Raw genomic sequence first — 26,538 nt, 5'->3', positions numbered from 1 at the left:
GGCAGTGAAAACTAGCTCGGGTGGGTTAGGATATATCGTGTGTAGGGATCTAGCGAAGATGACATTAGGTAACGTTAAGATTAGTTAGTGACAAGGATACATGTAGTGGGGACGCAGGTAGATTAGTGTGGATGATAATGACGTGGTATGTGCTTAGTTTAAAAGGGAAGACGGGGAGCACTAAGTTAGCAGGGCAACAGGTAGTTCAGATGATGCCGTGTGAGTGTTGGAGGTGTATTCAAGTGTATTGAGCAGTGTGTGAGGATTGAACAGGTGTGAGTTGTAGTGTGATTGCACAGGTGTGCAACTGAACAGGTGTATGGAGCAGTGTTTGAGTGATGGTGATGGTGAGGTGTGTTGTGTTGACCAAATGGTCCAGGAAGGAAGGAGGGTGCAGGTGGCACCAGGTGTGAGTGCACAGGTGTGCAACTACAGGTGAATGGAGAATGGGAGTGTGGAATACAGGGAATGTGGAATATATGGATTATTGGAATGGATGGTCGTGGAGTGAGTATGGTGGAAATTGTGGAGTGGAGTGGATGGTGCGAAGGTGTGAATGGGGGAAGAGTGGACCCCCATCACGAATACCCGGGGCGGGTAGTGTAATGGTTAGGTAGAGGGTACAGGTAAATTGTGGTTGGATATTGGCATCTGTGGTGCGGGTGAGAGAATGGTATTTGGATGGGTGCATTAGTGTTGTGGAAATGGCTGGGCATGTAGCCTGTTAGTGTGTGTAGTTGGTTTGGGCACTCCACCACTGTGAGGATGTCGGCCAGGTGAGGCCGCAGGTGGGCTCTGGGAGCCGGTAGTTGTGGATGGGGCCCGAGGATCTGGAGGACGGACCCGGGTAGCCCAGTGCCAGAGGGCACCAAGGGGTGACAGAGCCAGGAGGGGCCTTCCCCAATTAGATAGGTTAGGGTGAGGAGCTAGGTAAGCTCGGGTGGCGACTACAGTGGTGGAGGTGTGCAGGTGGGTAGACCTGCTGGGAGAGCTACACGTCACAGCCCAGAAATTGTGCAAGGGCACCGGGAGATGAATCGGGGGAGTGAGACCCCAAATTGAGAAGCACCACAGTTTGGTCAATGGGAATTGGTTTTTAGAACCCATAGTGTAAGTTGGCCAATGGATTGGCAGGGAGAGACCCCGGGTAGTGTAAAGTGTGTTAAAATCATTTAGAGGATAGTTAGGATGAAGGATCTCCTCGCACCATCTGCATCCACTCACCTGAGGTGACAGGTACTCCACACCATGCCAGGTTGTTTTTATTATTTTTATGATGCAGATGTTTTGGATTGTGAGACGCATCATGACGTGGGTGTGACATTGTGCTTTGTTGTTCCATCTCTTCCTCCTTATGAGGATTGATGACGAATTGGGTGATGGCAAATTTTGGCTAGAGGGATTGTGGTGACGAATTTGGTGTATGGGAAATATGGGGAAGACATGACGGTAGCGACGGATTGGTAAATGTGAAGATTTTTGTAAATATGGGGTAAGAGCAAGGGTAGTGTAGGTGACAGGTGGGGTGACGTACGGTAGGGACGAGCTTTCTCATTTCGCTCTCCGTACGCATTTCGCCTTGCATTGCCTTATTGATGTGTACCCTTGTGACCTTACCCCTCACTCATTTGTCTTTCCCCTTTTGTCTCCCACATGACCTGTGCGCCATTGGGCGCCGAGGGGGAGCGTGCGTGAGTCGGCCATTGTGCGCCCGGAACTCTCAGAACCAGCTGTCTGCATCGATGCACCACATGAAGGACCACATGTCTGTGGCTGAGCACCACTTATGGACCCCATGGGTTGGGGCATGGCCCCTCTGCTGGAACCGGCCATGAGGGCCCGAAATCTTGCTGGCGGACCTTGGCCACAGGGCACCGATGCCCCATAGGTGAACCACACGTAGTCGGCCTGGTGGGCCATAAATAAATAAAAAGGACACATTGGGTGCATTTTTCAGTTCAAATTAGGCCGCCAGTAAGAAAAGCAAAGAAAATGACAACAACTGGAAGAAAATAATAATAGCCAGCAGAGGGAGCCGAAGAGCAAGAGACCACCTGCAGGGTTAGGGGTTGTTGGTTTATTTTTATTCATTGAACAATGGTGACTGCCACCGATTGGTGCTTGGGGGTGTATTGGTGCGTTTTGGGTGCTTTCATGGTGTGTCGATGCAGAGCAGACTGTCTCCCCCCCAGAAAGAACAATCACAGGTCCTGGGTTAGTCTTGTAAATAAAAGTAGTGTCAACTGTAAATAATGCTCCCCACCATCAGTGTGTAGTTTGAAGACCATTCCGCAATTCAGTTAACTGTGGGCGTAAGTCTGTTAGGCAGGGTGCAATGGAGCAGCGGGACACATTTATTTATGTTTTAAAACTGTCGCACTCAGGGTCAGGTTAAAAGTAGAGGGAACTACACCTACGTGTCACACTAAATAAAAGTTGTAGACCCGGGACGTGCCTAAGAGGAGGAGGGTGCAGTGTTGCGGATATGAGGACTGTATTTTTTTTATTGTGTGCTTTATTATTATTATTGTTTATTCTGCGCCTCCTGCCTCCGGAGTTGTGTAAAGATAAAAAGGGCGTCTCGGTAGTTATTCCATAAACACCACATTGCAGGACCCGATAAAACCCTCGTTCAGTAGCTTATATCTTATTATGTGTGTGTCTTAGGGTAAGGCTGTGTCTCCCATTAATTTAAATACTCCATTGTACCAAGTGAAATAAGAATAGGTCCCCTTTCGTTTCATTTCAATGGCCAACTGCATTTTGGGTGGTTTTCTTCAACCACCATTGGCCACGAGGCAGGGTTGGGGAAGAAAGGCGTGTCTCCACCTCGTCATAGAGGGGAAGAGTGAGCCAGCCCCACTCGACCAACCATGAACAAGGGGTTTGGTTTGAGAGGGCGGAGGAAGAGCGTTTGGGGGAGGTTTGCAAAGGTTGAGGGGCGGGGCCTATATAACCCGCCGGCGGGGCGTTCCCCAAGCAGTTGAGACAAGGAGGGAGGAAACAAGAGCTGGGTCGTCAGAGAGTTGCGCTTTTACTGAGTCCAAAGAAAGAGCTGGGTTGTCAGAGAGTTGCGCTTTTACTGAGTCCAAAGAAAGAGCTGGGTCGCCAGAGCAGATGCGCTTTTACTGAGACAAGCAGCTCCGACCCGTGACTCCGCGCACACGACAGGCTCGGTGGCATGAGCGGCCGTCGAGGTCCAGCCCGACGTCCCGTGCGGGATCAAGCTCCAGCCAGCTCGGTGCCGTCCTCCCCCCTCCAGCCACACACCTCCTTCCAGCAATCCACTCTGCAATTCCCCGCGTGAGTCAGTGTCTTTGTTTGTTCTGTCCTGGGTAGTAAGTAAGCCTGTTAGATAAGCTAGTATTTTCCCTGTGTCTCTAAAAGCTTCTGTATATTATTTTATTATCTTTCCTTCTCCTTGGTTATTTTGAGCCTGTAAATAGTAAATAAATTTAGTAGTATTTTCAACCCTTTTCTCGTCTTATTCCTTTTCCTCTTTGCATTCGTCGTCTTAGTCTTTTCCCGATTGAATAGCGGTGGCGCGATACGGCCAACGTTTGGGTTGAATCGGGTTTTAGTCGGGGAATAACTGTTCGGCCGCGGTTACACCACCGCTCGGTCAAAATAACATCTAATCCGCGGTCCGTAACAATATATATATATATATATATATATATATATATATATATATATATATATATATATATATATATATATATATATATATATATATATATATATATATATATATATATGTATATGTATATTATATATATGTATATATATATATGTATATATATATATGTATATATATATATATATATATATATATATATATATATATATATATATATATATATATATATATATATATATATAGAGTCACGTGAAAGAGTAAGTACAACCCATGTAAAGTTTTGACTTTTTCAACATATTTCAACATACAGCTATTTGATCTTCATTTCAACAATATTGACAGATAAAGGTGATATAATATAACAAATATCATGAAACATTTACATTTTGTCGTCCATTGTGTAATTTAAATAAACATAAATCGCATGTGGAAAAAGTAAGTACACCCTTGGCTCTAAAAGGTGGTATTGCCCCCTTTGGCAGAAACAACCTCAAGTAGGCGTTTCTTATAACTGTCTACCAGTCTCTGACATCGACTGGGAGAAATTTTTGCCCACTCCTCCATGCAGATGCATTCATTCATTGCATTCTTTCAGCTGTGCGGTTTTTTTTGTTTGTTTTGTTTTTGTTTGTTTTTTGTATACATAATCGAGGCTCGTGAAAGAGCTAACATTTATTGCACAAACAAATGAAACAGACAAACAAACAAAGTATATAAAAAGGGGAGAGATGGGGAGAGAAGGGGAAGCACATAAACACAACATTTGAGAGCAGCAACATTGGGAATGTGTGGGGGGAGTGGGCTTGGGGGGGGGGGCGTGGGAAGGGGGGGGGGCGTGGGAAGGGGGATGGGGGGGGGGAGAAGTATAAACACAAGGACACCAAGGACTTCCAGGAAAGAAGTTGGGATTGCAAAAAAGTGGATTTGGGGTGAAATTAGCGGGGGTAGAAAAGATCAAGGTTTTGGATGGGGGAAGACAAGAGATGGTGGTGAACAGCTGTTTTAAAGACCTGAGGGAGGAGTGGGATTGAAGAGAGTGAGGGAGTTTGTTTCCGAGGCGGGAGAAAAGAGGAAAGAAAGAGTGAAGGTGAGCGGAGAGTCTTTATTTTGGCAGTTTACCCATAAGAGTGTTGCAGGCAGATCTTGTGCGACCTGTAGGAATATTTGTGGGACAGAGCCGAGTGAGAGAGCTATTGGAGCAAGGCCGGAGAGGAGTCGGTAGAAGAAATATATAGTTTTTTGCATGGTTTGAGGGGTTTCTTGCATGCACAGCTCGTTTCAAATCCCCCCACAACATCTCGATGGGATTTAGATCCGGGCCCTTGGCCATTCCAGAACGCTCCATTTTTTTCTTTTTTGCCATTCCTTGGTGGATTTACTGGTATGTTTAGGGTCATTGTAATGTTGCAAGGTTCACCTTCGGTTGAGCTTAAACTTTCCGACAGATGGCCTCACATTATCCTCAAGCACCCTCTGGTACAATGAAGAATTCATGGTGGCTTTTATGATGGTGAGCTGCCCAGGCCCTGATGCAGCAAAGCTGCCCCAAACCATAATATTTCCACCACCATGCTTTGCAGTTGGTATCAGTTTCTTGTGGTCAAATGCTGTGGTTGGTTTTCGCCAAACATGTCTTCTGGTACTGTGGCCAAATAGCTCTACCTTTGACTCATCTGTCCAGAGCACATTGTTCCAGAAGTGCTGGTCTTTCCCTGGGTGTTCATTGGCAAACTTTAGTCTTGCCCTGATGTTCTTTCAGGACAGCAAATGTTTCCTCCTGGCACACCTCCCATGTAGATCAAATTTGTGCAGCTTCTTTCTAATGGTAGACTCGTGCACTTTGACATCAACAGTGGCAAGAGCTACCTGTAGGTCCCGTGATGACATTCTGGGGTTCTTAGAGACTTCTGTCAGCATCTTGCGGTCTGCTCTCGGGCTGAACTTGCTGGAGTGGCCTGGCCCGAACAAGTTGGCAGTTGTTTGGAATCTTCTCCACTTGTAGATGATCTTCCGGACAGTCGAATGATTGATTTCGAATTGTTTGGAGATCTTTTTAAATCCCTTCACAGACTCGTAGGCATCTATAACTTTTTTTCTGAAGGCCTCAGAGAGCTCTTTTGATCTAGGCATGGTGACGCCGCACACTTCAACAACAAAGAGCAAACCAAACTAAATGTCTGAGGTTTAAATAAGACAGGTTGCTCCAAGTTCCTCTCTAACGATGTTCTAATCACTTGCACCTGAGCTGGTGCACCTGATTCTAATTTTAGGTATTTGAAGTAGTGATAAATGTAGGGGTGTACTTACTTTTTCCACATGCGAAATTTGCATGTTTGTTTATTTAAATTATACAATGGACTACAAAATGTAAATGTTTCATGATATTTGTTATATTATATCACCTTTATCTATAAATATTGTTGAAATGAAGATTAAATAGCTCTATGTTGAAATATGTTGAAAAAGTCAACTTTACATCGGTTGTTCTTACTTTTTCACATGACTGTATATAGGTGAGTACAGTTAATAATATGTACGATATGTGTATATATCACAATCGTGTATGTTTAAATCACGATGTGTGTGTGTGTGTGTGTGTGTGTGTGTGTGTGTGTGTGTGTGTGTGTCGCCACTGGTCGTCATCTCCACTCTCTCTTCTCTAAGACAGAGCGGAGCCTTCCCTGGTCCTGAAGCATTCAATTCACCACAGCAAGGAACCATGACTCATGTGTGTTTTTGGTCTGACTTTTGAGGTTTATACATATATTATATATGATAATAAATATTATATATACACATACACACACACAAAAGAAGGAGGTGGCTGCCTGATGGAACTCAATCAAGTGCACAGAGCGACGGCTGTAGGATTAGCAGAGTACGTGAAATGCTCAACAGACTACTAAATACAATTTGTGTACAAGCATGAACACAACAAATCAGAAAAGGTATCTCTCACTCCCCTTGCAAAAAACTTCCAAAACAGGTGTGATTTGAATATGCCACACACCAAACCGCAAAGCAATGAATACAGCCTCAACGATTGTAAAAAAAAAAAGTCAAACTAAAACCACAAGATAAAATACCAGCAGATATATTGTGACAACTGGGAGAAAGACAAAAGAGCAGGGAAGTATAAAAAAGAGATGGACAGATTGGGGATAGACAAATAAGGATCACTGGAATGGCTAATAAGAGGTCAGCTCAACTGGGACGGAGAATGAATCATTATTAATGCCCAAGACAAAGGACACCACACCAATGGCTTAAAAAAGATGGTGAGACTGAGTCAATCGGACAAGTGTAGGTTCTGAAGAAACAGAAAGCATGAGTCACCTCCTATCGGGATGTAAAAAAACTCATGTCAGAGCAGCTGTACACCCAAAAGGTATGTAGAGTAATACACTGGTACATTTACAATGTCCCAGTTTGACAAAACTCGTGGAAACATGAACCAAAGGCAATCGTAGAAAACAAGGACATAATGTGCATGTATGACCTGATGATCCTATCCAGCGTAAACATAGAACACAAAACATTGTGACCGGATATTGTACTCAGGAACAAAAAGGAAAATACAGCATTGATAATTGAGGTTTCAGTACCCAGTGATTTTCACCTATAAAATGCAGAAATCAAGAAAATGACCAAATACCAGGACCTCAAAAATGAGGTCAAGAGATCTTGGTAGCTGAAGAGCATCGAAATTGTACCAGTGATAATTTGAGCAACGGGAATGATGAAGAAGAACCTCACAGAGATCTTTTTTAAAACCATCCCTGGGAACATTACGACAAACGAACTATAAATGGAGGCAATCCGGGGTTCGGTGATGATCCTGACAAGAGCCCTTGGAACAAAACTCTGACAACAAACAACACAATGTTTTTTTTTTGGTTTTTTTTTGTATACAAGATCGAGGCTCGTGAAAGAGCGAACATTAATCACACAGAAAGACAAACAGACACATAAAACAAATAACATCGGGAGCGGTAGACAAGATGGGGAGAGAGGGGGAAGGACACAAACACAACATTTGAGAGCAGGGACCGAGAGTCATGTAGACATCGAGAGAACTGTGGGAGGGAGAGGGCTTTGGGGGGGAGGCATGGGAAGGGGGGGGGGGGGGGTGGGAGAGGTATAAAACATATGGACACTGCCCATGGATCACAATCCTTCATCGAAACGGGGGTGGATACTTCGAGTCCTGGGAGGATTATTTTCCACCATTTTAAACCCAAATTATGGAGATAACAATCAACAACACACACCCTGGTGGTTTAGCTTGGTGATAGCATACACTCTCCAGACGTGGCTCGGCTGGGTTCGATTTCCGAGCTGATTCGCAGGCAAAGAATTGTCCCTCCTTCAGAAGTTGTCCGCTCTGCTCGCATTCACTGGTGTACTTTCAAGATCCCACAGGACCGTTCACAGACTTGTTGTGAGGCACGCTGGCCAAATCCTTGTTTTCATTACTGCAATGGCAATAAATATAGACGCCATTACCATAGCCTAGGTTGGCTGGGCCATCAGCTCAATATCACCCTTCATTAGTTAGTAATTAATAATCATTTTCACTTTACATCCAGTACTGTGCAGCATTATGTTTTAGTACACAGTAATTTTTCAAACTTACATGCTGCGACGCCTGAATGCACACACAACATGCGACGAACTAATATGTGTGACAACATTTGTATTAATTATACAGATGTTGTCACACTTAATAATAGTTTATTTGATTGCACAATATAAAGGGCAATGTATGGTTTTTTTTTTTTTTACGTTATCTTTCCACCATCACACAAGTGTACAATACAGAGTAGTGTAATCACCAAATTTGAAATGAGCTGTCATAGACCATAAGGTGTTAAAGAGTAAAGTTAAAAGGGCCATATACATAATACATAGGCAAAAATCCTAGATTGCTTAATCTCCCCCAATCCTCTTTCTCCTGTGCCAGCATCATCATCTCTCTTGATGTGACAAACTCTTGACAGTGTCAGTGATGCTGAAGCAAAGGTTATGCCAGGTGATTTGTTATTATACCTTCGCTATCCAATATCCTCCTCCATATTTTCCCTTTATTCTTTATTCCTCCCACATATGACCATTCTTTTTTCCCCTTGTTCTCCCCCAATTCCCATTTCAGCACCCATGACTTCCAATCAAACCTCCCACTCTTCCCCTTCCCCATGGATGAGTAATTACCTTTGCCAGAGGAAATTGTATCGCATTTGGGTACATTTTTTACTTTGCAAAAAAAAAGAGTTTTTGGACAAGTATGTTAATGGCGAATATCATCATGTAAAACTTACCGTGTGCATTGATAGGCCCCAGATACGATCTTCCCATTGGTGTACAGAAGCACGAAGGTTTGGTGAGAAAACACACAACTATGACGCTTCGGCCTTTCATGGGCCACATCGCTGGGAGTTTTTGTGGTATGGACTGCAAGATATCAACTCATTGGGCAAGTTGATAAAAAAGATCTCCAACTGTTTAGTTGTGCAGATGTTCCTCTGTGTCCCCCTTTCTCACAGGTACACGTACAAGTATTTTCGGCTTCTTTAAAAGTTTGTTTAGTCGTTTCATTTTACAATCCCTAGCTGAGAAGCATGTTACACGTCCAGGTCCCACCTCATTTACCTCTTCCTCAGGGTTTCTACGCATGCACGCCAAATTTCAAAAGTCACAAATTGTGACCATAACTGATGTCGCATTTCAACAGAGTTCTGGCAAAAATGTGTCATTTCAAAACCAGCTTGAATTAAAAGTTGTTTTGTTCAATTGTACCAGTTACACTTTTATTCCCCAACTATGCTATACGGTCCTATCGATGTGTGATAATATACCCAGGTAGCCAATGATGCCGGACGGCACCTGGCTAACTGTTGTACTCTGCATCATTGGGAGATTGGCTACCTGGTAACTTGCATATCACATAATTGGAACTCGACAAAACGTAACAATCTTCCGTAACACACATTCACTTAATACCCCATAACAACCCGCTGTTTGCTAAAAAAAAAAGTTCCATGCTGTTCATACCTATAGAGAGAACAACAAAATGGCGAACACATTTCAGCATTTTTCTTCCACTTCCCTTACTCAGCAACTCAACGGCCTCCGATTTTAGACGAAGGCAGCACTGTACACACATGAATCTACAGGCCGCATATTTGAAGATGCTAAAAGCTTGATAAAGTCGATCTTTAATCAAAATTACATTTCTAGTTATTGTCCCACAATGAGAAGCTTGCTGGAGTGTGGGTAAAACCTCATTACCTTGCCCACACTGTCATGGGTTAAATTTAAATGGCTGATCAACAGAAAGTTACATGTAGACAGCGGGCCAAGCCTCCAAATTCTGTCTAGTGCTCGACGACACAGTGCCAACATGTCGAGGATTGGTCCTTAGCTCTGGAATCGATCAATTGCTTTGACAAAGACCGAACTGGATTTGAATCCACAATTGTGATGAAATGGATATGTAATTGCATTTCATAACTACTTTCATTTTGTGAGGTTCATTCGTATTAATTAGGTTTTGGAGGCATTTATGCCAATGTAGTGAGTGTGGTTATGCCTATAATTGACAATAGTTGGACAAGACCACAGGCCTGGTTCGTATTCCCATTGGAGCACTTGCCAGCCTGATGCTGTGACCCTGGATTGAAATCAGGAGAGGAATGGGTGGAAGGGGGTTCATCACCTTTTCGTTAAATATATTCTGGTGAAGGGGAGGGGAGGGGGAAGGGGGGTGAAGGGGAAGGGGGGAGGAAGGGAATGGGGGAGAAGGGGAAGGGGGAGGGAGGGGAGAAGAGGAGGGGAGGGGAGGGGGGAGGGGGGAAGGGAATGGGGGGTGGGAGGGGTAGAGGGGGAGGGGTAGAGGGGGAGGGGAGAGGCAGGAGAGGAAGGGGGGAGAGGGGGTTCATCACCTTTTCGTTTAATATATTCTGGTGAACGTGGCGTTCATCTCGTTTCTGTGTTAAGTGTGATGCCGAACAGGAAGAAGTAGAAGCCGTATTACCAACGGTAATTGGAATTACCATTGGTAATTCACTTCTGGAATTGTTTGATTTATTTGTGTTCAAATGTCTGGTGATTGTTTGTATTTATTTATGCGAATATGTACTTGTACATAACTGTCATTAATTTTAAAAAGCTTAGGCATTATCGAGCGATTATTTTTTTTAAACGATTTTTTTTTCCCAATTTTTTTTTGGCCTAAAACACTCGCAGGCACTCACTGATGAACCTCTGAAAGTTTGACGAAGATCTGTTCAGCCATCTCTGAGAAAAATGGCGACACACAGACAGACAGACATCTCTCTTATATAGTAGATTTTATACAGTCACGTGAAAAAGTAAGTACACCCCATGTAAAGTTTTGACTTTTTCAACATATTTCAACATACAGCTATTTGATCTTCATTTCAACAATATTGATAGATAAAGGTGATATAACATAACAAATATCATGAAACATTCACATTTTGTAGTCCATTGTATAATTTAAATAAACATAAATGCAAATTTCGCACGTGGAAAAAGTAAGTACACCCTTGGCTCTAATAGGTGGTATTGCCCCCTTTGGCAGAAACAACCTCAAGTAGGCATTTCTTATAACTGTCTACCAGTCTCTGACATCGACAGGGAGAAATTTTTGCCCAAACCTCCATGCAGAATTCTTTCAGCTGTGCGATGTTTGAGGGGTTTCTGGCATGCACAGCTCATTTCAAATCCCCCCACAACTTCTCGATGGGATTTAGATCGGGGCTTTGGCTTGGCCATTCCAGAACCTTCCATTTCGTTCTTTTCAGCCATTCCTTGGTGGATTTACTGGTATATTTAGGGTCATTGTCATGTTGCAAGGTCCACCTTCAGTTGAGCTTCAACTTTCCGACAGATGGCCTCACATTATCCTCAAGCACTCTCTGGTACAATGAAGAATTCATAGTGGATTCTATGATGGTGAGCTGCCCAGGCCCTGATGCAGCAAAGCTGCCCCAAACCATAATATTTCCACCACCATGCTTTGCAGTTGGTATCAGGTTCTGGTGGTCAAATGCTGTCTTTGGTTTTCACCAAACATGTCTTTGGTACTGTGGCCAAATAGCTCTACCTTTGACTCATCTGTCCAAAGCACATTGTTCCAGAAGTGCTGGTCTTTGCCGAGGTGTTCATTGGCAAACTTTAGTCTTGCCCTGATGTTCTTTCTAGACAGCAAAGGTTTCCTCCTGGCACACCTCCCATGTAGATCAAATTTGTGCAGCCTCTTTCTAATGGTAGACTCATGCACTTTGACATCAACAGTGGCTAGAGCTACCTGTAGGTTTTGCTTACTTTTTCCACATGCGAAATTTGCATTTATGTTTATTTAAAAATCATACAATGGACTACAAAATGTAAATGTTTCATGATATTTGTTATATTATATCACCTTTATCTATCAATATTGTTGAAATGAAGATCAAATAGCTGTATGTTGAAATATGTTGAAAAAGTCAAAACTTTACGTGGGGTGTACTTACTTTTTCACGTGACTGTATATATATATATATATTGTTACGGTTCTCCGCTGCCCTTCTACCCCTGACCAAGGGAGGATTAATCCCTTTGTTCTATCTGGGCTTGGCGGAACCGGGAGACTTGAAACGCCTCTTCCGGGCAAAACGCAAGCTAGGGTTTCGGGACCAAGTCACGCTCGTACCTAAATCCCTGTGCCGCCACGGAAGCGAGGAAGCAAGCCTCGCATGAGCCACGTGTGATCTGGGTACACCGATCGGATTGAGTACCACGTGGTCCGTGCAGTTTTAGGTGGTGGAACCCGATTCGAGCAGTTCTATTCACACCATGCTTAGCCAATGAGGAAATCACAGGAACGAACGAATGGAAAAAGGAAGAACACAGGTTTAATTATTATTCCCACACGTATGTACAATGATCGGAACGCAGAGACACAGAGCATCACTTAAACAGTCTTTTCTTACTTCCCAGACTCGGGCTCGTCACACTCACACAGGGAATTGCAGATGGGTTGATGTTCCAGCCAAACGCATCGACGTGGTCATCCAGGAACGGCCCCGTCCGGCTCTCCACGGTCCAAGCACGTCCCGCGAAGATGGCAAGTAGGCGGTGGAAGGGTCCTCGTAGTGCGTCTCCCGAACAAAAGGCAGCCGATGAGGTAGAACAGAAAATACGCATCTCCCAGCGCAGCTGGCGGTTACACAGCCGTTATCACTCGCGTAACTGAATGCACTGTACGCAGCTCGGCTTAAAGCTCAACTGGGCGTCGCTTTATATAGGAGCGCGTATTCTGGTTCATGCGCGTTTTCCTCCACTCACGTATCTCTCAATTCCTGCTCGTCAACGAGTCCTCTCATCAGTCCTTCAGTTCATCAGCCAGTCCTTTGTCGCTCAGTGCGCGTGAGTCCTTTGTTCAACCAGAGTCCTCCTCAGTCCTTTGCTCATCAGCGAGTCTTTCTCATCAGTGAGTCCTTTGATGCTCAGTGCGTGCGAGTTCTTTGTTCAACGAGTCCTCCCGCGCTAGTCCTCCTGGGGGCTTTACACGATGGGTTATATCGATACACCACGAACCTTCTTGAACCCTCTCAAACCTTCCAACCACGCCCTGTGACGCAGTGCTGCTGCCACAACCTCTAAGCCCTGATTGGCGGCTTGTGTTTACCGTCAGCTCCTCTGCCTGGCCCTTATTCGCCTGCCTCGTGTTAATTCGTCCAAAATGAACCAAAGTCAGCCCAAAGGGGCATGAGGCTAGGGAGGCTAGAGAGTCAGTAGAAGTAGGACCTATTCTCCTTACTCTACTCAACGCAGAACTAACATAGGAAAAGGACTAAGCTCACAAATACTAGAAATAACCACTATCGCAAGGCTACATGTTGCTAGTGTGAATAACTATGAGGGGGAAATTTTAACCTTTATTATACTGACTGTACAAAACTCAAAACCGCAACACTATCCCTCTCCCTCGTCAGACTCGTCCCCGAGTCGAACCTACAAAAATTGGAACGACCGGTTTTGAGAAAGATTTGGGACTAACTTTTATGTTTACACGTGGCATATAGATGTGGTTCCCCCTAACATTTACTCGAACCCGTGTGTGCGACAGTTTTAAAACACTAAATATGTCCCACCTACTGTGTTGAGTAGCTACTCGTACAGATTCACGCCCACAATTAACCGAAGCCGGAATTTGTTAAACTAAACATAGAGCCGGTGGGCAGCATTTTTATATACCAGCACAAAACCTTCTCCTTATTTACAGTTCTATGACCCAGGACTTGTCCTTTTTGGAAAGAAGATTGGAGGGTAGAGAAAGCACAGCAAAGCACAAAAACACACTCAAAAATCACATTTTTGCTGCTTGCTTCTTGCATCTTTCTTGCATCTTCTGTGTGCACATATTGAACCGGCAAGGCCCCGGACCGGCATACAGGCCATTCCTGCTCTTCGGGGCTAAATAAACTTGCAATTCTTCTCGTCCCTAGCACACAATAATAAAAAATGCACAACAAAATGCTTCATTTTATTTCATTGCCAAGCAAGGCCAACTTTATGTGGTCCGACTGCGTGACATTGATGCCACTCAAAACAATTGGTCCGAAGATGCAAGGTGAATTTGCAGCAAAGTGCTGCACAGCAGAGGTGCCAGGCCACAAAACTTGTGGTCCGTAAGTGTAATATGTGCAGCAAAGTTATGACAAATGAAAAGGATATGGTAGCAAAGTGCTGCGCAGTTCGGCTGCACAGATGTAGCAAAATGCAACAGGGATGCTACACAGGTCGATGGTGCTGCACAGTTCCACTTCCAAAATGGTCCCTGGGTGGGGGGAGAGACAAAGCTCGACCAGCAAAGCGGAAAGGGCACAAAGGTACACAAAAACACAAGGTAATGCAGCATGAGGGGCGCGGAAGAGCAAGCAGAGCAAGCTCGTCCATAACCGTCCGTACCCCCCAACGTCAGCTTACACTACCCTAGCCCTTCCTGTATTTACAAATTCGTCTCTACGTCTTGTCTCCCATATCCCCCTCTATTCCAAATTCGTCTCCCAATCCCTCCCAGGAAGGAAGGAATGGAACAACCACAATGTCCCATTATGTTATGATGTGTCTTACACTCAAACAGTTCACTTGGTACTGGTGTGGAGCTTCATCCTCCTCAGAGAATGGATGTGGATGGCGCGAAGGGAATTCTCTCATCCTAACTACTCGAACTGACATTAACTCATTTAAACTACCCGGGGTCGTACCCTGCCAATCGGTCTCTTTAAACTATGTGGTTCTAAAAACGGAATCCCCATTGACCACCTTGTGATGCCATCCGAATTTGGGTCTCACTCCCACAAATTTTCACACTGTGCCCTTGCACAATTTCGGGGCTGGGTGATGTGGCTCCATTAGCAGGTCCAACTACCTGCGCACCTCCACCACTGAAGTCGCCACCCACGCTTCCCTGCTCTTGCGACTACGTAAACTGGGGAAGGCCCCTCCTGGCACTTTACCCCTCTGATGCCCTCTTTGGCATTGCGCAACCCGGGTCCTTCCCTTGGATCCTCGGGCCCCACTCACAACTACCCTAACTGGCTCCCAGAACCTACCTGCGGCCTCACCTGCCCAACAAACTACCAGTGGCGGAGTGCCCCAATAACCATACGCACCAATTAAGCCACATGCCCAGCCATTTCACTGACTCATGCACCCACTAAAGCACTACTTGCCACTACCTGCACCACAGGTGTCAATATCCAAACAATTCACCTAAGCCCTCTACCTGGGTTTACACTACCCACCCCGGGTATTCGTGAATGGGTCCGTATCCCCCCATTCACTCCTTCACACCATGCATTCCACACCTTTTATTTCACACTAAGCATTCCACACTACTCGTTCTCGCACCATTTATTTCACACACCTCTTTTGTCTCGCACACCTTTTGTGCTCTCGCACACAGAGGGAGCTGCAGATGGAGGAAATGTTGAGTTGGATCTTGGAGATGGCGTGAAGCTGGAAGGTGTGAAAACATTTTGTTACCTAGGAGACATGCTGAATGGAGAAGGTGGATCAGACTCGGCAGCGATTGCTCGAGTGAGATGAGCATGGAAGAAGTTTCGGGAATTGAGTGGCGTGCTGACAAGGAGGGGAGTGTCATTGAAGCTGAAGGGAAAGGTGTATGCTGCATGTGTGAGAAGTGTTATGATTTATGGGAGCGAGACATGGGTAATGAACGTAGAGCAGCAACGAAGGCTGGAAAGGGTGGACATGCGAATGGTTCGGTGGATGTGTGGAGTATCGTTGAGAGAGAGGAAGACAAATGATGAATTGCGAAAGATGATGGGAATAGAGCCTGTGATGGATGCTGTGAAGAGAAACAGGTTGAGATGGTTTGGTCATGTGTTGAGGAAGGATGAAAGTGACTGGTTGAAAAGGGTGATGGGAATTAATGTAGAAGGAAGTAGAGGACGGGGAAGACCGAGAAAGACTTGGCTAAAGATGGTCGAAGAAGAAATGCGGGCAAGGGGTTAACAAGGGGAGATGCACAAAATAGGGCAAAATGGATAAAATTGTCATGGGGACCGCAAGGCTAACCCCCACTCTTGCAGGGAAAATGGCCTTAAAATGCCTGTTGTTGTTGTATACCAAATCTCTGGCACACCTCTTGTGCTCACATTTTTTTTTTCTCAAACACAACACAATTCCATTTATCTCCACGCAATTCCTCACCCACACAGCATCATCTATCTAACTGCTTTTCCCCTAACACTCGTGCTTCCCCGTCTTCCCTTTACAACAAGCACACCCTCGTCATTAACATCCACCTAATCTCTCTACATCCCCACTACAGTACAAATGTCACTACTTAATTCTTTTGTCTTCTAAAGTCATCTAATTCCCTAACAATTATCCTAGCCCTCCCTCGGCTAGCTTCGGTGCCCCAATGCCCCATGGAGGTAACCATCGCTGGACCTCCATGTGCGGAACACTGCCATCCCCCTAATCTAATGCTCATAAGCCCTGAACATGAGGAATGGTAAAACTACCATTCCCCCACGTAGGGTACACTATTGCTATTCGTCCACAGCACTCGAGCCTCTCCGTGCAGAAATTCCTCGTCATAGCTCGACCTCAAAAGGCCGAGCGATCCATTCCGGTGGTTAGTCTACTGTAGGTTGGGTCCATCCGGCATTTTCGATCCAGGGGAGGAGGCATGGATGGGCTGAGGTTCAGAGCTCCATCTCTGCGCGGGGCCTCGCGGTCCCACCCACGATGGCCCAACCGCCCACGGTCGGAGCACCGCACCCGCAAAGGTGCGCGGCTCCGAAATCTCCTACCTCCCCTTGAACCTCGCCGTTCGCCTTTACTGCCACGGTGCAGCACCAAACATACAGGGCGGGGTCTGGCACGAATCGTGCACGTCAGTTCTTGTGAGACCGCCGCAGCATCTATCCCCGCCGGTCCCTGCCGCACACAACTCACCGAGGGCTCACGTCGGCTATCCGTCACGCTAGACGCTACCCCGGTCGGTGTCGATGCTTGAGCCGCGTTCTCACACCTCGCGGCCCACTCCGTACTCGCACACCAAGGCATCCCCATACACTCCATAAATTCTGTTACAGCACACTCTTTCCGCACACGGTCTGGTGTGCATTCTTTCACGCACTCTGTTATAGCACACTCTGGTGCACACCACCCAGGCGCACTCATGCCGTTCGCACACTCCATTACACACTTTCCTGTTACGTACTCCGTAACGCCCACGTGTGTGCACTCTCCTGGTACACACCCAATCCTCACACACTTTTTCGCCACACACTCGGGTGTGCACTCTCGCTCATACTTCGGTGTGCATTCTCTCTCACTCTCCTCGGCCATCGCACACTCTAACACACTCTCCTGTTACACAATCTTCCCGCACACAGTCCGGTGTACACTTTTCTCGCTCACATTCGCGCTCCGGTGCACACTTTCCTCTCACACACGCACCAGTCGCCCTCGTACACCGCACAATGGACCTTCCACGACCGCCCGTGTTTCGTCTCGATCCCAAGCGTGCCAAAAACCCATTTGCGCCATTATATCCCACCTTGGGGACCTTCTTCTCTGGCAACACCTGCAAACTTTTCATTTGGTTAGCAAGCCCGGCATCACGATGCGAACACGAACTTTGTGTGCATTCCATTACTACCCTCGATTTAATTTCTGATTCTGCCGTCTCTTCGGCCCCAATCGTTTCTTTAATTTGGATTATTTCTTCAACGACCGCCGGCACGCATGAAATTTCCTCGTCCAATTCGGCGGCCGTCGGCTTTTCTACACCCCGTGTCGCGATTTCCATATCCTCGGTCAACCTAGCTGTGCTCTGCCCAAGCTCGCTCTCCACGTGCTCCTCATGTTGCGTCACCTCATCGCGTACCAAGGCGACCGCCCCGCTCAACCTGCGCCCAATGTCCTCCCCCAAATTTTCCCATACCACACCTGGATTCCTCCTTCATCTTTTTTAATGTCTCCCCTTGGGTGTCCATTCTTTCATTTATTTTATTCATGTTATCATTTAGTCCCCGAATTTCGTCCTTCATTTCCCTGCTTGTGTTGTCCCCAATTTCTTTTATTTCTTTGGTGGATTTGTCACCTTGGGCATCCATTTTTGCCATTATTTGGTCCATAAAAAATCGCATTTACACTGGTATCGCGGTATCGGCTTCCGCCGCCACGTGCGAGGCACCGCCATTTTCCACCCCTGCTGCCGGCCCCTCATCACTTTCCTCCTCTTCTACCAACTCTTCCTGTGGGTCCTGGGTCATTAATTTCTCCTCTTCATCTACCCCCACCGGCATTCGACCGCCTTGACTCGCCATGGTAAGAATTAAATTTGGATTCTTAAACGATTAAATTTAGTCCACTAGTAATTTTGAGTGCATGAAGCGCACTCCAGGTCCAATCCCACTCCCCAACACCAAATGTTACGGTTCTCTGCCGCCCTTCTTCCCGTTACCAAGCGGGGATTAATCCCCTTGTTCTTTCTGGGCTTGGCGGAACCTGGAGACTTGAAACGCCTCGTCAGGGCAAAACGCAAGGTAGGGTTTCGGGACCAAGTCTCGCTCGTACCTAAATCCCTGCACCGCCACGGAAGCGAGGAAGCAAGCCTCGCACGAGCCACGTGTGATCTGGGTACACCGAGCGGATTGAGTACCATGTGGTCTGTGCAGTTTTAGATAGTGGAACCCGATTCGAGCAGTTCTATTCATACCACGCTTTGCCAATGAGGAAATCACAGGAACGATCGAATGGAAAAAGGAAGAACACAGGTTTAATTATTATTCCCACACGTATGTACAATGATCGGGATGCAGAGACACAGAGCAGCACTTAAACAGTCTTATCTTACTTCCCAGACTCGGGCCCATCACACTCACAAGGGAATTGCAGATAGGTTGATGTTCCAGCTAAACGCGTCGACGTGGTCATCCAGGAACGGCCCCGTCCGGCTCTCCACGGTCCCAGCACGTCCCGCGAAGATGGCAAGCAGGTGGTGGAATGATCCTCGTAGTGCGTCTCCCGAACAAAAGGCAGCCGATGAGGTAGGACGGAAAATACGCGTCTCTCAGCGCGGCTGGCGGTTACACAGCCGTTATCCCTCGCGTAACTGAATGCACTGTACGCAGCTCAGCTTAAAGCTCAACCTGGGCGGCGCTTTATATATGAGCGCATTTTCTGGTTCATGCGCGTTTTCTTCCACTCGCGTATCTCTCAATTCCTGCTCATCAACGAGTCCTCTCATCAGTGCTTCAGTTCATCAGCCAGTCATTTGACGCTCAGTGTGCGCGAGTCCTTTGTTTAACCAGAGTCCTCCTCAGTCCTTTGCTCATCAGCGAGTCTTTCTCATCAGTGAGTCCTTTGACGCTCAGTGCATGCGAGTTCTTTGTTCAACAAGTCCTCCCGCGCTAGTCCACCTGGGGGCTTTGCGCGATGGGCTATATAGATATGCCCCGAACCTTCTTGAACCCTCTCGAACCTTCCAACCACGCCCTGTGATGCAGTGCTGCCGCCACAACCTCTGAGCCCTGATTGGCGGCTCGTGCTTACCGTCAGCTCCTCTGCCCCTCCTCATTCGGCTCCGCCCCGACCCTCCTAGGCCTGCCCAGTGTTAATTCGCCCAAAATGAACCAAAGTCAGCACAAAGGGGCATGAGGCTAGGGGGGATGGAGAGTCAGTATAAGTAGGACCTATTCTCCTTACTCTACTCAACGCAGAACTGACATAGGAAAAGGACTAAGCTCACAAATACCAAGAAATAGCTACACTATCGCGAGGCTACATGTTGCTTGTGTGACTAACTATGAGGGGGAAATTTTAACCTTTATTATACTGACTGTACAAAACTCAAAACCGCAACAATATATATATATATATATATTGTTGCGAATATGGAATTTGGCCTCCATATCCGCTTGTAAATATTCCCCTATTTCCCCAATACTCCCCAACTATCCCCAATCCCCCATTCCCTAGTCCCATTGTCTGTAAACAACACTCTGTAGAACCGACCTTCCCCTTTTTCCCCCATTAAATGTCGTGCCCAGGTCCACCGCATCTCACGTAGACAACTTTCGGACATCTTGCTAGTTATTCTTAGTCTATGTCAGTTAAGGACTCGTTTCCATTAATTATGACTCTTCGTTGCACCAGAATGTGATTATATGGCACCAGTAGTGAGTTTAGGACCTTCCCATACCTCCTTCCATCTTCTTCCCAAAACAACAACAACAACTACAGCTACAACAACAACTACAACCACGGCGCGCGGGGGGAGTGTGCGTCCTCCCACCAGCTCGGTTAGCCGCCATGACCATGCGCTCCACGGGGTTACCACGAAGGGGCTGGCTGTCAGCTCCTCGTCAAGGGCGGAGCCTGGTAAACCCCCCGCACGCACCCAATGAGAAGCAACGTGCCGATTCCACGAGGCGGAGCTAACGAGCCGAGGGCGTGTCACTCCCCGCCGGATATACGCGGCCACGTACCGGACGTGACGTGAGATGCGCCCCCAGCTTGAGACGACAAGACGCCACCTCGAGCGCTGTGAAACCTCCTGCATCTACTGGACCGTACAGTACCCTGTCCTTGAGCCAAGAGTGCACCTTGAGCCATCGATACCTGCTTTCCTTGCCATCAATCCCCGTGTGAGTCAGCCTTTTGTCCCGTTTATCTGTCGTCTGTTGGGGTTAATATAAGAGTGTGTCTAAGTGCTTGTCTTTCTATGCTGTCCCTCTCATCCCTGTAATCTGACCTTCCGCCTTAATATAATCTCCTCCGGAGGTCTTGAGAACCGTATCCCTGGTGTCGTGTCATTTTAATCCCAGCCGTGTGTCTTTTCCTTCATTGATCTAGCGTAGCGCGATTAGTCAACGTTCGGGTATAATCGGGTAACTTGTGCAGACGTGGTCATACCAAACCGCTCGGTAAATAACATCTAAGCCGCGTCTGTAACAATTGGTGTCGAGGAGTGGAATTCGGACCCGGGACTAAATTTATTAGGCCCAAATTTGGAGTAGAATCGATTCGGAGCGCGTTTCCCGCGCGAAATTATAACGGCGAAATTTGATTTTGTTATACGGAAATAAAAACCCGAATTTTGAAAGTCGCGCTATGGCAGACCAAGACAGCTGGGGTCCGGTAGGGGAGAGTGAGGCAGGGTCGGTCCAGGACCAAATTGAGGGACGCGAGGAGAGCGAAGCAGTGAGGGCGGCAGGGTCGCAAAATAGCGTTGTCACGCACGAGGTGGCCACGGCGTCCACGCCCGCGACCGTGGCAGCGCCCCTGGTGGATTCGAACCTTTTCCTCCTGCAAATGAGGGCCCTTATGGAACAAATGGTGGGAATGAGGACTGATAGAAAGCGACAGAGTGAGCAAATGGGGGTATTGAGGGACGAAGCGAGGGCTCAGAGTGAGCAAATGGGGGTAATGAGGGACGAAGCGAGGGGTACCAGTGAGGGGTTAGACAATAATTTTAAGGGATTAGACAAGAAATTTGGGAAGTTAGACAATAATTTTGAGGAGTTAGACAAGAAATTTGGGAAGTTAGACAATAATTTTGAGGAGTTAGACAAGAAATTTGGGAAGTTAGACAATAATTTTGAGGGGTTAGACAACGGGATAAAAGAGGTGAGAAATGGGTTAATGGGGGTAGAAAACAGAATGGCCGCTCAAGAGAATCAAATGGAAGGGATGTAAAAGGGGTTAGAGGGGGTAGAAAATAGAATGGCTGCCCAGGAGAATCAGATAGAGGGAGTGAAAAATGGGTTAGAGGGGTTAGAAAACAGTATGGAAGGCAAATTGAGGGACATGAGGGACCAAGCAGAAAGGGAAGTTAAACAAATGGAGCAGCAGATAGAGGGGGTCAGAATGGGGGTAGAAACCAAACTGGATGCTCACAGGGAGGAAATAGAGCAGATGAGGGTGGCATCTGGGCAGGAGATGCAAGTGATGGGAGAGGAGATCAGAGGAGGAGTGAGTGAGGAGGTCGGAGGAGTGCGCGAGGAGGTGAGGCACTGTAAGGAGCGCATGGAGAAGGAGGTGAGAAAGGGGACTGTAAAGTTACAAGGGGGCATAGAGGACCTGACGCAGGAGGTGGAGCAGCTAACAGAGGGACAAAAAGAACTAACGGACCAGGTAAAGAAGAACACAGCGGTAATAGGAGGGTTAAAAGCGACACAAAATGACCTAAAAAATGACTTGGTGGCGACGAAGAGGGAATGTCAGATGGTACGTGAGGGACTGACAACGAGGTTGGACGAGGTGGTAGAGGTAATGGAGACGAAGGACCGGCAGGTGAGGACGCACATGGAAACGGTCAAGGTAGCCTTGGAGGACGAGCTTGAGGAGACGTACCGGGGAATAAAAGAGGTGAAGCAGACACTAGAAGAAGTGGAAGAAGGGATGAGCGAAATTAAGAAGCGACGGAGGGGGGATAACAAAGAGATAAAAGAGGAGATAAAAGAATTGGTCCAAAGTCTGTGTTTGGATCGTGATGATGTGCTCATTAACCGGATGAGGGATTCGCAGGTGATGGAGGAGAAGCGAAGAGGAAGAGGACTCGGTGTAAGTGGTGACCAATATGGTCGTGCGTATGATGCGCCAGTGGATTTAAGAAGCTTGAGGGTCGAGATGGACCCGGGTGTTCGTGAGAGGCCGTTGGTGACGTGTGCGACAGGTCTGGTGTGCGAAAAAGGAGGTGTGCGAGAAAGTCCGACTCTGGGGTGTGAGAGGAAAGAGTGCGCTGTCAAAAGTAAGGGTGAGTGCGCTGTCAAGAATGGAGGTGAGAGGAGTGAGAGTGACAAGGAGAGTGAGTTGGTTGTGACAGGTGAGCGAGGATGTACACCTGGGATGGAAGGATGCACACCCGGAATGGTAGAGCGTGAGTGGGAATGCACGCTGGAGTTGGTAGTGAGGCACGTGAGTGGGTGTGCGAATGAGAGCACACCTGTGATTGTCACAGAGGAGGTGACAGAGGAGGGGGAGCGAAGAGGTGTGTTGGTGAGGTGTGCTACCAACGAATGTGTGTCAAAGTGTTCGGTGGTCAGGTGTGTGACCAAGGCTGTGAGTGGAATGAGTGTACCTGGGTGTGTAAGGAAAGGTACGAGGAGCATGGGCACGGCTGGATGTGTGAGCAAGGAACGGGCTGCGGGATGTAAGCATGCAGGTGAAGCATCGACGTTAGACGGGGTAGAGTTTAGAACGACTTATAGCCGAATCGGGCCCTCGGTGCGTGCCGGGCTTCGCGTGCCGCGAGAACCAGCGGGGATCCGAGCCACGGCGGGTTCGAAAGGACCGCCGTGCGCGATCCACGCTGGGCCTCGCTTTGAACGGCCGCGTCTATGCTCCAATAGGCGGAGCGGGCGGCTGGATAGAAAGGGTCGTCATGGCGACCACTTTTTGTTGAGGCAGTCCGGCAGGTCGAGATCGGGACATTGGGTGGCTCCACGCCGAGATGGTGCGTGGGATCTCGGCCCGGGTAAGCCCCCGTCCCTGCACCGAGTGCCGGACGTGTCCAGCCGCTGGCACCAAACAACCCGCATCCATGGCTTGGCTTTACGAAGCCGGGCTTTGGACAGGGATTGGCGCACCGAGAGGCATTAGTGAGTAGACTGGGTGATGAGGTTCGTGTTTTGGACCCAAAATTGGAGAAAAACAAAATTTGATGATTGGCAAGGGATTGGCAGTAGTGATTGGCAGATGATGGGTAGTGATTGGCAAATTTTTGATTTGTTGAAATTTGATGTGCAAAATTGGTAGTGAGAGACCCCCGATGTGGTGGGATGGCATCCCTGCCACCCTTCCCATGTGGGGGGGCAAATGCGCAATAGATTATGGGGTGTATGGCAGTGAAAACTAGCCCGGGTGGGTTAGGATATGGTGTGTAGGGATCTAGCGAAGATTGACATTAGGTGACGTTAAGTTTAGTTAGTGACTGATACCTGTAGTGGGGACGCAGGTAGATTAGTATGGATGATAATGACGAGGGAGCGCAATAGTTTAAAGGGACGGACTGGGAAGCGCAAGTTTCAGAAGGGAGTAGTTAGCTGAGATGATGCCGTGTGTGTGAGAATGGAACAGGTGTGATTGCACAGGTGTGCAACTGGACAGGTGTGTGGAGCAGTGTGTGAGTAATGAGTGTTGTGGATCAGCGCGAATGCGCTTGGGGAGAGAAGGGTGCAGGTGGCACCAGGTGTGAGAGCACAGGTGTGCAAGTACAGGTGTGGGGAGAGAGTTGGAGTAAGTGGTACGGAGTGGTGTGCATGGTGCGAAGGTGTGAATGGGGGAGGAGTGGACCCCCATCACGGATACCCGGGGCGGGTAGTGTAAGTGTTAGGTAGAGGGTACAGGTAAATTGTGGTTGGATATTGGCATCTGTGGTGCGGGTTGCAGAATGGTGTTGTGAATGGGTGCATTAGTGTCGTGGAAATGGCTGGGCGTGTAGCCTGTTAGTGTGTGTAGTTGGTTGGGCACTCCACCACTGTGAGGATGTCGGCCAGGTGAGGCCGCAGGTGGGCTCTGGGAGCCGGTAGTTGTGAGTGGGTGCCTGAGGATCCCGGGTGTGGATCGGGCAGCCCAGTGCCAGAGAGGGCACCGAGTGGGGAGAGCGCCAGAGGGCCTTCCCCAGGTAGTTAGGTTAGGGTAAGGAGCAGGTAAGCTCGGAGGCAACTGCAGTGGTGGAGGTGTGCAGGTGGGTAGACCCACTGGGAGAGGTACACGCCACAGCCCAGAAATTGTGCGAGGGCACCGGGAGATGAATCGGGGGAGTGAGACCCCAAATTGAAAAGCACCACAGTTTGGCCAATGGGAATTGGTTTTTAGAACCCATAGTGTAAGAGGGCCAATGGTTTGGCCGGAGAAAGACCCCGGGTAGTGTAAAGTTGTTAAAGTCATTTAGGAAATAGTTAGGATTGAAGAACCTGTCGCACCATACGCAGCCACTTACCTGTGGTGATGATGATGACTCCACACCTGTGTTTTCTTTGTCTTGGTGCAGGAAATGAGAATTGCTGTGAGGATTTGTGAGACGCATCACGACGTGGATGAGACATTGGGGTGATTCCATCTCTCCCTCCCTAGGAGGGACTGATGATGAATTGGTGATAGCAAATTATGATGTTGAGTTGGAGATGGCAAATTTTGATGAGAGTTGAAAATGGCAAATTTGATTGGTTAGGAGGGAGAGAAGACGAATTTGGTTTATGGGAGGAACGGGGAAGACAGTAGGGATGTTTGTTGATTTGTAAAGTAGATGTTTATGGGTAGTGTTGTGTTTTGTGGATACAGTAAGGGGTAAGGGAGGGGCCATGTAGGTTACCTGGTGTGGGGGGGGGGGCGTACGATAGGAACGTACCTGTCTCACCTGGTTCCCATGTGCCCCCAGTGTGCATTACCTTACATTGCGTGCACTTTTGCGCCCTTACCACCTTACTCACTTGTCTGCTTCTTTTGTCTCCCACCTCCGAGGATCTGGCTTTGGGGTAGAGAGAGAGGAGAGAGAGGTGCTGGCTTCGCAGTTGTGGGCCTGCACTTTCGCTGTTTGCTGCCTGGATCGATACACCATATGGACCGCAATGTTTGTGGCCACCCACAATGGACCGCAGCTCTTTTGCGGCCAAGCACCACCCATGGATGGACCTATGGGTCAACGTGGCACCTATGCCATACAAGGTGAACCACTAACAGTTGGCCCCCTGACGGCCACAATATAGAAATGGACGCGGTTGGCGCCTTTCTTTATTTTTGAAAGAGGCAAGAAGGCCAAGTGCACCACACGAAGGCAAGACCAGCGGCAGAACATCGGCCGGCTGCGACACCACCGGTGATTATAAACACTTTATTGGTGCACCGGATGGTGCTGACTGTACATGATGGGGTGGTGCTTTTCGTGCTGGGAAAGGGTGCTCTGCACGTTATTAAAGGCCGTAGGCCACAGAGCACTCGTGGGTTGGTGTATCGATGCTGGCATGCGTGCGCTCTCTATGCATAACATCTGCATGTGTCCCTCCAAAAACAGGTCCTGGATCGTAGTGTAAATAGCAGCGTAGTCGTGTAAATAATGCTCCCTACCGGCTGTATGTTTAGTTTGCGAATTCTTTCCGGATTCGGTTATCCTGTGGGTGTGTTTCTGAGAGGAGAAGGGTGCAACGTCGCAGGGGGACATATTTACTCATTTGTGAATATCTGTAAAACTGTCGCACTCAGGGTAGAGTTAATAGTAGAGGGAACTACATCTGAGTGCCACACTAAAATAGGTAAAAATTTATCGGGTCGGGACGCCCCGAGGGTAGAGAAGGGTGCAATGTTGCGAATATGGAATTTGGCCTCCATATCCGCTTGTAAAT

The sequence above is a fragment of the Myxine glutinosa genome, chromosome 3 (genome assembly GCF_964187855.1).
Source record: "Myxine glutinosa chromosome 3, kmMyxGlut1.1, whole genome shotgun sequence".
NCBI classification, from domain to species: domain Eukaryota; kingdom Metazoa; phylum Chordata; class Myxini; order Myxiniformes; family Myxinidae; genus Myxine; species Myxine glutinosa.
This window is presented reverse-complemented; position numbering follows the sequence as displayed.